At 41.5% G+C, this 13,177-nt stretch overlaps 1 protein-coding gene across 4 annotated transcripts in view; it reads right to left on the reverse strand.

The window, feature by feature from the left end:
• Window positions 1-12,083, reverse strand: part of APBA1 (amyloid beta precursor protein binding family A member 1) — a 197,332-nt gene extending 185,249 nt beyond the window's left edge. For 3 of the 4 annotated variants that reach the window (XM_081280159.1, XM_081280158.1, XM_081280156.1), the window contains exon 1: window positions 11,849-12,083. The gene's annotated coding sequence lies outside the window, so the exon portion shown is untranslated. The remainder of the gene's footprint in view (window positions 1-11,848) is intronic. The other variant, XM_081280157.1, reaches the window with a different exon arrangement.
• Window positions 12,084-13,177: the final 1,094 nt, after the last annotated feature.

The following is a 13,177-nucleotide window of genomic DNA, read 5'->3' on the forward strand; positions in this document are numbered from 1 at the left end:
AAAAATCAAAAATTAGATGACAGTCCAGAATTTATATTACTATGTGAAAATGTATTATGTGATTAATAGACAAATGTGACATTTTACTATTCAATAACTGGGAAATCTCAAAGACCGCCCAAGATTTTATTCCAACATGGAAGAAAAGAGAAGTTTACAAAATGGATATGGAGGAGCCATGAGAGAATTGGAGATGATTTTCATTTTTCCCCTACTAAGCCTAGTCCATTGAATAAACCTGTTCTAAACAGAGGGAAGTTTCTTCTTTTTAATTTTTTTTTTTTATTTTAGAGGGCAGTTTCTTTAATTTAAGATTCCTTGAACTACAAGATAGTGTTTTCTGATTCTGCCAAAGTTATTACTTTGGTTTCAGTTTACTATGCAATTCAAAGATTAACCCTGATGTGATGACTTGGGAACTGTGGTTCAAGTTGACATCAGCAGCTTATTGACCTGTGTTTGATGTCCATGTCCAAAAATAATGGGGCAGACAGAGATTTAGCCCGAAGATATCAACAATGCCACCGACTCACATTATCCAGCTAATGGTTACTATAGATGATAACTACTAGTCTTGACCAGTATAGTACTTTCTTAGATAATATTGGATTGACTAATTCCCAACTACTGGCCTTTTTCCATGAAATTACAGGAATATGAATGTTTAAGCACACATACACTTAAGACTTCTATCACTTTAATTTTCTACTTTCAATTTTGTTTGGGGTGGCTCCCGGTTAAAAGTGGCAAACAGACCACATATATTTTTACCCTTTTCTTCTCAAGCCCCCATTTTAATGATTATAGAGGTTTAGACCACAAAGAGAATGGAAGCGAGAATACTCACAAATGAAATTTCAACACATTTCTTTGTAATGTCTGGGATGTTGACTCCCAGGGATGGATACACGCCTAGCAAAGATGGGACAGGGGATTCCTTGACCAGATCAGTAAGCACTGGCCTGTGCTCCATGCACAACACATACATCACCAGGAAACAGCAGCTCCTCCTCAAGAAAACAACTAAAATTTGGGGACTCCCAGGGAAGCAACTTAATGGCACTCTACCTGATTATTCTTAAAGAGAGGCCACTAGTAGAAAATGCCAGTGTCCCCCCAAATCCCCATTTTCAATGTACTTTTCTATCCAACTACCAGCCCATATGACTTTTGGGGGGAGGGATAGACTAGCTTTGTCTTTTCATGTGGAAAGCCAGAAATACTTGAGAATTTATATCCCCCTCTTGCAAAAGCCCCCTCCCTAGAGACCCTTAATCAATGACTGACAGGTATGGTGCATGAACCACCAAACCCCCACTGACTCAAGGCTGAGGTTGCCTTACACCACAGGACTCCCCCAGGATCAGGCTGAGGTCACCCTCTGAGGCACTTTGACTGAGATCACACCTGTGCTTGACTTCTTCCCCTTCCCTTCCCAGTTTCCCTGGGGGACCAGCTCCTTAATAAGGAGGCTCATACACACACACACGAACTCCTTGCCTACATCTGCTTCTGCAGAGCCTGACCTAAGCCATCTACAAACCTTGACAACTATTATAGGCTTTGTTGCCAGCTTTAGTGTCACAGCCCTAAGAATGGACAATCAGTGATAACTAAACATTTGCTGAAAATATCCAGAACAGAAGGAAGCAATCAAAGTAAACAAGGTGATATAAACAAGCCCTCTGTAATTTCCCAAGTGGAAGAAAGAAACGAGGGGGGGGAGGGATAAAAAGGAAAAAAAAAAGTCAGAAAATAAGACATGCTAAGAGCCACTTATGTGACTATTATGTGCAGGTGACTTCATAAGTGAAACCTGAATCATCCACCTTCATAAGCACATTCTCTTTATCAAGGGGAACCTAATTCCACATAAGCAGCTACAGACAGATGGATAATTACCTACCCACCACCACACGTTTATTTCTAAGCCTACCCCCCCCTGCATCCATCCATTACTAGTGCTTTTGAAAGAAGTCTTTACACTGTAGTAAGCACTATGTTGTGTCTCATACAGAACAGCTTAGACATAATAGGAACAAAATCCGGAGCCTTGCAGCCTCCACTTTGCCCCAAGCAGCCTTCACAAACTTCGCACAACTGAAATGAAATATGCATTTTAAACACAGGCTTAATATCCTATCTTTAAGACATCAGCCACCATAGCACTAACAATTTAAGCCCATTGAAAAATACCTTTATAATTTATTTTACACCTACTGTGGATCTGTTTCCAGGTTATAGCAAATTAATATACTTGGGCAGGTTAAAATAAGTACTTACTTGAAAGTTGACTTAATTGTTCCTCTCCTTAAAAATATAAATGAGGAGGATATACTGTTAATGATTTTGGTATCAATTTTCTAATACAGTCCCTCTTCCAACACCTCAAATACACGTGCATGTGCACACACATGTATACAATTTCCTTATTATAAAGTTATATATATGGTCCCTGAGTTACAACGATTCTACTTACAATTTTCTGACTTTATGATAGAGCAAAAATGATATGCACTCAACAGAAACCATACTTTTCAAATTGTGAATTTTGATCTTAAGATATTTTGGATGCTGGGCAGTGGCCTGAATTGCAGCTCCCAGGCAGGGACATGATCTCAAGGGGAATCAACCGATGCTCTCTAGTATGCTATGTGGCTAAGCCAGAATGCCCAGTAGGTTAGGAGGATTAAATGCATTTTTTACTTGCAAGGTTTTCAGTTTACAATGGGTTTATCAGGACATAATCCCATCGTAAGTTAAGGAGCATCTGTTTTCTCCTAGATTACTTGGAAAATATACAAAACCCCACATACTCTGCTATGATTCCACCATCCAGTCTTTGTCCACCCTCATTTTGAGAAGAAAATTTTAAATTTATATATTTCCTAGTAATTCAACTCCCAAGCCCATACATATTAAGAAGTAAGACAGGAGCTATGCTCAAAGCTTTGCTCTTTAAAGAGATCATGTGCATGATTCATCAATATGTGTTGGGGAAATACAGATAAAAGCATAAGTACATTCTACCAACTCCTCTTCATTTATAGCCAAATGCATGGAGTTGTGGGCCCCAGTGTTAGATTTTCAAGAGAGCATATCAAAAAGCAGGCTGATGGCAACTGAGGCACAGAAGTACTTCACCCTGTCCTAGAGTTCCCTATAGTGACAGGAAGCCTAAGGGACCAGAGCTAAGCATTTGGCCACTACAGTTATTCTCTAACAAGCCCCTTTTATGCTGAAATGTTGGTTTTGTTTTGTCTGTTTGTTTTCCCTTCTTTCTTCCCTAACATTCTTTTCCTTTTACGGTTAATAGCAGAGTGGGTGGGGAGAGAAACTTTAAAGCAAGAATCTCAAAGCTCTTAAGTTAATCACAAAATGTTAACTCAATCATTCCCAAAGGTTTGCTTACAAAACAGGTAGAATTTCTTTTAAAGATGGAGAAACAGGATGCTCAGAAAAGCAATAGCTTTTCTTATGCCCTTTTATTCAATAAGTACTTATTCAGTATATAAAATACATGTGTGAGGGGGTTACCATATGTACATGGAGAGAAAATGTGCAGGTGAGCTGTTGGAATCCAGGGTGGTATAAAGTGCTATGAGAGTTTAGCCCAGCGAGGGTTCAGCCAACTAAGTTTGTGGGACAAATCCAGCCCATTGCCTGTGACTGCACTTCCCAGGAGCTAAGAATGCTTTTAGATAGTTGGAGGAAAAAAAAAAAAGAGCAGTCAAAATTTCCTGATACATGAAAATAGTACAATATTCAAATCCCAGTATTTATTAATAAACTTTTACTGGAATACAGAGACACTCACCAGCTTACACATTGTCTTAGGGTGCTTTTGCATTACAAGAGCAGAGAAGTTGCAACAAAGAACACACAGCCTACAAAACCTATTTACTATTTGGCCCTATACAGAAGTTTGCTGACCCCCTGGTTTAGAGGAAGGTGACGCTAGGAACTAGGAGTAGGAAGTTGTTTCTGTTTGATGTCATTATAAAGGAAGTGCCTCATCTACCTTACTTTAGCCTTTTATATCCCATTTGACTTTTAGTCACTGCATGGGAAACATGCTGAGCTCTTAAAAAAGGAATTGATATGTGCTTACATTAACAACTAGAGAGGCATGAGGACACAGTTGTACCTGAACATGAGACCTGGTTATGCTTTTGTATGACCCAACACCGTGGAAATCTTCCATCTGTGGAATCCCTTCTGGCTCCTTCAGGACAAAATTCCCCCAGGTGTTAGTTAGCTCAGAGGAAAAACGATCCCTGTGTTGTCTCGTTATTTGGAAGAAAAGCAGGTGTAAAAACTATTTTCACATCTGGAAAGAAATAATTAGGTTGAAATTTAGAATTAAGAAATTGAATTGTACATCCTGAGCCCTGGGGTATTCAGGGAAGCAGCCAGGGAGAGGCTAGAAGGGAGAAGGACAGGGAAGAACCATGAGGAGGGAGAGAAGAGCCAGACCTGTGGGACAGCTACCTGGCAAGGACACCAGGCCCACACGCTGCAGGCTTCACACAGCCTGGAGAGCCGCTGGCCTCTACAACCAGCCCATTCACCTTTCTCCACTTTCCATTTCCCACACTAATAATTTCTTCTTTCAGATATAAAATGTACACTGGAGAATAAAGTTTCCTTTTATAAGGACTGTGACATAGTGCAGTCACACCACCAAATATCCAAATGTGCTCATGAGTTAAAACAAAACAGAAAAAAAAAATTCTGACGTGAGCTTAATTTATAAAAAAATAAGCTCTCTTCTGATGGGTGTCACACAATGGAGCAGTGTGTTTTAAACTTATGTCAGGACTCATTAGTGCTGAAATCAATTTAGTGGGCTGGCAAACATATGAAAAAAGACAGAGCAGGAGAGAAAATATCAGAGTGCATATTACACATAGTAAAAAGCAAATATTGTGATGTGAAACTTGTCTCAGTGATATGTGTGTGTGTGTGTGTGTGTTTGTGTGTTTACACATACTTCACCCATAGTGTCAGGCTGTGATGTAAATTGTATTGTCACCAAAAGTTGTGGTCAAAAATGTGCAAACAAACAAACAAACAAAACAAAACAGTGCAACAGAATGTGATTTATTTCAGTAAAGTCTGGTATAAAAATCCTAATTCACTGAACACTCAAGTTAGGGGGTATTTATTCCTGTAGGATTTCATTAAACGACAAGCTCTTCCTTTGCATTTTAAATATGCTATGATTTACAGGGGGAAAAGGGTTTATGCACACCTTGTCACATATGCTTGTTCTTTAAAATAGTGTGTACCTGTTAATAAACACTAATCCTGAGTTTTAAAATTTGTCAGAAGTCAGAAAACTAAATCATTACATGAACTGAAAGGATAGCCAGTCAACTCCTATAAACCATTGCTATTTTTCACACTAATTGTACACTAATTAATCCACTATAGGACAGAAGAGGAGGAGGCTGCTGGGGAAACTTGGTGGGCAGAGATGGTTTCACCACCATTATACCTTGACAGCTTCCCACGATCACTTTATACATACCAAAATAACATGAGATTTTTGTTCTCCAAAAAAGTATATTTCAGAAAAGAGAAATCTGCCTTATGTTTGAATACTTATAAAGGCTCCCATTTTAGGGGGCATTCACTCCATTACTTTCTCCTGAAAGCCAAAAAGCAAGAACCCTATTACCCCCAAGATAACTGGAAATGAAAATCAAGCAATTCATTAACACTGGATGTAATGGCAACTGATTTTAAAGGAGAAGTCAGGTCAAAATTACATTACCTAGTAAGACTGCTGATTTCATGGAAAAGTGTTGCGTATTTCAGAGGTTACTTGAGAACTCTTTGGAGAAGACTGCCTGAAACAACCTCAATCAATACAAGATAGGAATGCTTATGGAGTTCATGTGACTAGAATATGATAAATGACCCAATGAATAGGTAAAGGAAGCCAAGCATTAACATGGGTTTAGGTTCATACTCCCAGGAGGAGCTTCATAATTGCCTATATTGGATGTCCTTATACAAGCCATATGGAAGTGCTGGTTGAAGACCTGAATATATACCTACAGAAAGAAAAGAAAAAACAAATGTTCTTATATTGTGCAATTGGGCACACAAAGTTGGAATAAAGTTTGTAGTGGCAACAGTACCCTATCTCAGATAAGTCATTTGGAAATAAATATACCCAGAGTGGTCTAAGGATGCCAGACTCTAATGTCAAAGAAGAATGGGAAACATTTGAATAAATGATTTCATAACATGTGAGAGTGGATGTAGCATTTCTAAACTGTTAATTTTTAACAAGACAATTTGAAACATATGCAAGTAAATTAATTAAGTATAAATAGATATTTCATTCTTTGCTACATTCTAAGAATGTACATATACAAATTGACATAAAACCATCTTTAAAACCTTTTTGTTGGAAAATTGGGAGCCACCTTATAACCAAGGACACCTTTACATAAACACATGGGATAATCTGCAGCTCAGATAACTGAGGGTTGCAAATGGCTGGCTTTTGAATGAACTGAACTGCGGGTAGTTACTGCAGTACATGAAAATCCCTACATTAAAATACTAATAATTGCTATCAAATTAATTCTTATGTGTCGAAAACTCCTATAAGATATCTCTTCCATGTGGACCTGAGGTCCCAGGTCCCCTCAACCCACTTCTGAGTTCACCTGTAACTTAGATTGACAGTTCCCATACACACTGACAGCTTTCTATTCCAGCCATCCCTTCCTCTCTGCTTCTCTACGTGGGGCTTACTCTAGTGCCTCTGGAATTTGCTCAGGCTTAATACCAGCAGCCCCAATGTGCTGGAGATTTAATGCCCTGAGGGTAAGTGGTAGAAAAATATTTCAATTTCCCTACTACTTGGAGGGCAATTTTAAGCTGTAGTTTATGTGATACCAGCAGAGCCAAGCATCAATTGCTCTATGTGGACCCAAATCCTCGTTTCAGGGTTGCATGTATGAATCACTTCTGTATGTATCCACCACATCAGCATCATGAGGTGACTTTGGGTCTTCTTTGGAGAACATTTAGTAGCTGTCTGCAGAAGTCAAGGTAAAAAAAAATTTACCCTCAATCTTTGCATCCATGTTCCTTAAAACTTTTGGAATGTCTCCTCCATTCCTTTCAGTCCATTCCTTTCAGTAAGTATTTAATCTCTTACCACCGCAAAGAGTTTTTCTGTGTGTTGTAAAGTATACCCAGATGAACAAAGCAGAGTTCTAGCCTCAAGGATGTTAACACTTGAGAATAGAATGTGAAACATGGAGGAAGACAAGAAACTTACATTTAAAGATTCAGACCATGAAAGAATGATGTGGAAATTCCAAGGAGAGGGACTACTTCTAACTGACTAGTATTTAGTCACCACTCGGAGTCACTCTTCAAGTTTTCTAATGCTAATCTGTTTGGTTGAAAACATTCATTCTTTTCTAAACACTATTCTGCCTCACAGGTCATCCTAAATATGGTGGGGGGTGATACAGCATGAAGGGTGACCAGTTCAATACTAAAAGGCAAAGCATCTTTTCATAGATGTCCTAAGTGACTGTTCCATCTGTGCAGTAAGGTACCACACGTCCAGGTGAACCTGGGATGCTTCCTTATCCCTTGATCACATCAAGCATGTTCCTACCTCAGGCCCTTCACTCTGAATATTCTTTCCACTTAGAAAACCTTTATCCCAAGTAGCTGCATGTCTCACTCCTTCAAATCCTTAAGCTCCCTCTGCTTAAGGCCTTCCCTGACTACCCTACATAAAATAACATTACCCTATGCAATGTCCCACCCTATTGTTTTTCCTGTTTTAGTCTTCATAGCTCATACCACCTGACATATTATATACTAGCTTATCTATTTTTCATCTTCTCCCACTAAAAGCTCTGTTATATTAGGGACCTCTCCCCAGCCTTGTATGTATTCCTTTCATCTAGAATAGTGTCTGACCCAAAGAGGGTGCTCAATAAATACTTGTTTAAAGAAGAAATAAATTTGTCATCAGAACTTCAAAATTATCATGCACTGCAGTTGAAGTTCTATAAACTCATCTGGAATCATGACACAACCCCATAACACAAGGGTCACAAGGGTCTAAAGTGGACACAATTATTTTGTGGGGAAAAAAGTGTGTGTGTGTGTGTGTGTGTGTGTGTGTGTGTGTGTTTATCTGTTTGGACAAGTTTCAACATACATAGTAGGTATAAATCAATAAAACTATTTTAATAATATCATAAACTTATAGAAGCCATGGAATGTGACTCATTCAATGTTCATTATATAAATAAGAAATCCTGAGATTTCAGATTTCAGACCTTACACCTAGCTTACTAAAATAATTTATTCATGTATTCATGTGAAAAATATATATGATCAGTATGGTGCTAAGTGAGATTCTATATTTGATTTTTCTTTTGAAAAAAATCAACTTTACAATTTATTATGAAAGCCACAGTTTATAATTAGATGGGGAAAGTTAATCTTTTTAGAAATATTTATCTTTTCCCCCATTATTTTATTATAAGCCTTATTCATTTAACTCAGATTCCTCAGAGAAAATATGCATATGAAATTTTTCAAGTGCAGTCTTTTATTCAAATTATTTTAAAGGTAACATTTTCCTCTCTGAGTTTAAGGGAAGGAGGGAACCTCTGAATGTAGCAACATTAAATACTATTACAAAAACTACCTAAGTAATTGTCAAACCCTAATTATATAGCACTAATTGGTTCTACTACAAATTCATGCTCTTCAAACACAAGCAGTCTTCATAGCTGGCTGATAATCTTTTAATCACCCCAATGGATTCACTGCTAAATTTCTACAATGCACACAACTCTTTGACATTCTACTCCTAGCCTCAACCTGCCACATCTTTTCTGATGTTCCTTAAAAGACTATGAACAAATTCCTTTCTTTCCACCTCAAAATTCCTCTGCCTCTGTCTCAAGTCATACCTTCCCCAGTACCCTCCTGCCCATCTTCTCGAAGACTTCATCAGTTGAGCCTCCCCCTTACATTCTCCATCTCTCTCCCTCTCAATGATTCTTCTCCTCAGCTTATACAGTAGGTTCGAGTCCTCTATACTAAACATATTCCTTTCCCTCTACTGTGACATCTCTTTGACTTATCATTCTCTCCTCCAGTCTTTCTTTCCACCAGGTTTATTGAAAAGGAAGTCTGTTTCCACTGATTGCCATTCTGTCCATTACTTGTTCCTCTCAGGATAAAAAGGCCTGATTTCCCCCATGAGACCATAGTTTATTCCTTTTGGCCCCACAGGTCAATTTTTAAATGTCTTACTTCCATGTCTTCTGGGGAAGGAAAAAAAAAAACCTGACTTTTTAAAAAAGAGACTCAATAATGAAAAAAGCATTAATGCTATTTTAAGTGAAGAAAGGGCATCCACGCAAAACAAATAGCTTGCTGAAGGCTATGGCACAAGGTATAACCGTTTACCAGGCTGAATTACAGATTCGAGCTATATCATTAGCCTTACCAGCCCAATCTTTTAAAAAGCCAGGCATTACATTTTTAAAAATTATCTCATTTACATTAGAAAGGAAATCACTAATTCCTGAGTCATTAATCATGCTGTTGTATAGTTCCTTGTTTGCTAAACAGGTTATTTACCTTGGTAATTTCTAAATTCTTAAACTTTCTTATAATACGGTTACATCTCTGGTTTTACTTGCAAATATGAAAATGATGACCTTTTTTAAAAACCCAAACCTCTTAGAATGACTTTTAAATTTCATAAGTACTTTTCTCAGAAAGAGGTTTGGCAGAAACAATAAGAGAGTAAAGAACTAAGACTCAAAATTCATTTTTATAAATCTATCCTTAATTTTGGATGAGATCCAACAACCTCACATTAAAATTTTAGAAGGCTTGACTTGAAGGACATGGGAAAATTTACTTAATGTTGATGGCTTCCAGAGCACCTGGTCTATATATCATCATTAATTAAGAGAAGATAAATGGGGGGAGGAAACATATGTGGATAGCTCTAGTTTTATTATTTTCAATGTAATAATGAATTCATGCAATATTTGCCAAAAAACAAACAGCAATTTTTTTAAAGAAACCTTGGTGCCAACGTGTTGTGCATTTATTTTTAAAGACCACGATGGCTACAAGCTTTCTTCAAAGAGAACCAGAGCAGCCAGTTTAGATTCTGACAGCAATGCAGTAGAATTTAGGTGCTATGACCAAAATGTGTCCTAAGCAGGTTAATCTAGTCATACAACATTTTAATAAAGAAGTAACAAGATATTAAGCACAAAGGTGCCTTCATTCCTACGAGTGCTGCAGGAGAAATACAGACAGCAAGGAGTCAAACCGCAGTGGACACACATGAATTTACCATCTCCTTTCCTATTTCTATCCATCCGACCCTACAGAAGCCTATCTTTATCATGCAGAGACAATTAAAACAGCTATGGACTCTGTATGCATTTCTGTGTCCTGGCTTCCAGACCCAGCCTGGAAGCCTGACATTTACTAAATTCCCTACTAGTGTGCTACATCAGGTAGAAAAGCAAGGACTTCACTGATCGGAGATCCCATCCCCACAGTCTTGAAGGATTACAATTCCTCAATGATACACGGTACTAACTAGCCATTGTGAAAGCTGGGAGAGTGAATGTTACCAGCAGTAGAAATAAAGTATCCCATTTCCCAAGGGAAACACCTTGGCTGTGTGATGTTCAGAAAGTGGACACCAAATATTTCTCAGTAGATCTTTCTCTTCCTTTTTACTCCTCCCCCATCTATCTCTCTCTACACACCTCCAGAGTTCATTCTAAAATAACCAACACAAAGACTACCCATCCTTCAGCCATAGGATTTCAGTGTTCAAATGTAGAAGGACAAGGTCTGGTTGGCATTCAAAGTTGTGAGGAAGGGGAGAGGAAGGTGATCCATAGTTAGAGACCCAGGTTAGACAAGAGATAAACAATGAAACTGCAGAGTCAGGGAGTCCAAGACCCTTACAGAACAGCAGTTGAGGAGAGAAGTATCAAGAGAGAAGCCCTTCAAAACAAGGGATACTAGCAAGCCCAGAAGGTGTAACCATTATCCTCTTTCCCTACCATGTGCCCCAAAGCCACACGCTCACTTCCACATCCCCACGTCATGAGGCCAGAGAAAGGGGAAGATAGAATTCCTACTCTGGGCCATCCACACGCAAAAGCAGAACAGAGACTGTACTCAGAGTTGCAGGGTCAAAATAACAAACACTGTCCCACAGTATTAGCTGGTGACATGAGGTTAGGCACCGGCAGATCTCTTGATTTGGGGCGCAATTTTAGGAGCGTGAATGCAACCACACGCGTACGCACACTTCCACGGGATTTTACAAACCTGCCTCTACCCCACTGCCTCCCTCAACACTTCGCACACCCAGTGCATCCTGCCCACCTCACCGTTTCCATCCAGATATGAAGGATCCTAGTGGGGATTCCTGGAAATGTCATTCCCCAACACCTCTGGTCCACCACCCCCATACCCTCTGCTGTACTTACACACACACACACACACACACACACACTCCTGCCATGATTGTCATCAGGCCCGCTCGCTGCCCCCAAAGCTCCGGTACCTCAGCGCGCACCGGACACCAGACATCTCTCTTCCAATGTCCCCTTCCCCCGCCTCGCTGGCTAAGGCATTGCCCCCTGGATATAGCCTGCTGTCTCTGTTCATCCACACTATTGTTCCATGCAGCGCCTCTTGCGCCCAGAAGCGCCCTTAGGAGAGGACCAGGACTCCCATCTGGGGCGGCATCAGCGCCGGGCTCCACCACGTACCCACCCCTCCCTGTCGGTGGTACCTTGCCTGACAGCTGGGTCCGCGGGCCCGCGGGAGCAGTAGGCGCTAATGACAGCGATGGTGCGGAGCCTGGGAATAAAGCTCCGCTCCAGCCGCTCCTACCTCCAGCGCCACCATCTTCTCCTGCTGCTGCTGCCGCTGCCGCCGCCGCTGCCGCCGCCCTCGCCCAGCTCTGCTCCGGCTCCGCAGCAGCCGCTCGGGCCCCTCCGGTCCGGCGGCCCCACCCCCTTCACCCCTCCCTCCCGCCCGGCAGCCCGCCTGCTCGCCCCTCGTGACGCGCGCCGGGGCCGGGCCGGGCCCGCCTGAGAGTGAGGGCGCGCGCACGCCGCGTGCTAGTAGCGCCCCTGCTTCCCACGCCCACTCGCGTGCACGCGCGGCGCGCGAGCCGGAGGCCGCGGCGCCAGTGTCCTCCACGGGCTGCTGGTCGCCGCGCCCCAGCTTCTGCGCGGGTGGGCGCGTGGTGTGCGCCCGCCCCTCGCACCCGGGTTCCGGCGGGCGAAACATGCCTCAGCTATCAGCCGGGCTCCCAGAGGAGGAAATGGGCTGCGTTTCCGAGGGAACTGACAGGCACCTCCACCCTTCTCTGCAGCAGCCTAAGCGGAGAGGGCCAAGGTTCCTAACCAGCAGCTGTGGTCAAACTCTGCACGTAGGAAGTGACCACCCTGAGGACCACGAAGCCGGGCTTCAGCGCCGACTCCTACGAGAAGTTACTCCCGAGCTTTCCCGCTTCTCAGGTCCCTTAAAATACTGCCTGTACTTCAAAAAGGAGATTGACGCTGTCTCCGGAAAGCACTGCATTGCACATTTTCGCCGCAAGGGGGAGAGTCGTGCGGATTTGGGCTCCAGCAAAGCTGGCCGGGTTTGCAGCCAAGGAGGGGAACTGCCCAGTCCCACCAGGGAAAGCAGAAAGGCTCTGGATTATGCTGCCTAGAAAGGCTCAGCTTGATTTTCCTACTTGCTTCTCAGTTTGGGTCGATCAGAATTTAAAGTGTCTTTGAGCCTGGCACAGGCCTTCTGCCCCAGATATGGCTTCTAGATCAGGAGGGTGGGGACCCTTTGCAGCAGGGACCAGGTGGCAGGTGCTGGGCTTTAATGAAAAACAGTGGGCTGGACAGGCCCCAGGAGGCAGGGGTTCTGGAGCCAGCTTCACCTGTAATTGGCGATGTGTTAGCTTAATCATTCCCCCATTTCAGGAAAGAGTTCTCAATAATAATAAAGTTGTTTTGGCACGTAAACTTATATTGACAAAGTCCTCTTCATACACTTATTCTTATCTATTAAAACAAAGATAACCCTTGATTATCCTGATCCTTTGGGAAATAGATCTTTT

The sequence above is a fragment of the Spermophilus citellus genome (genome assembly GCF_964194105.1).
Source record: "Spermophilus citellus genome assembly, chromosome: 2".
In the NCBI taxonomy this organism is placed as follows: domain Eukaryota; kingdom Metazoa; phylum Chordata; class Mammalia; order Rodentia; family Sciuridae; genus Spermophilus; species Spermophilus citellus.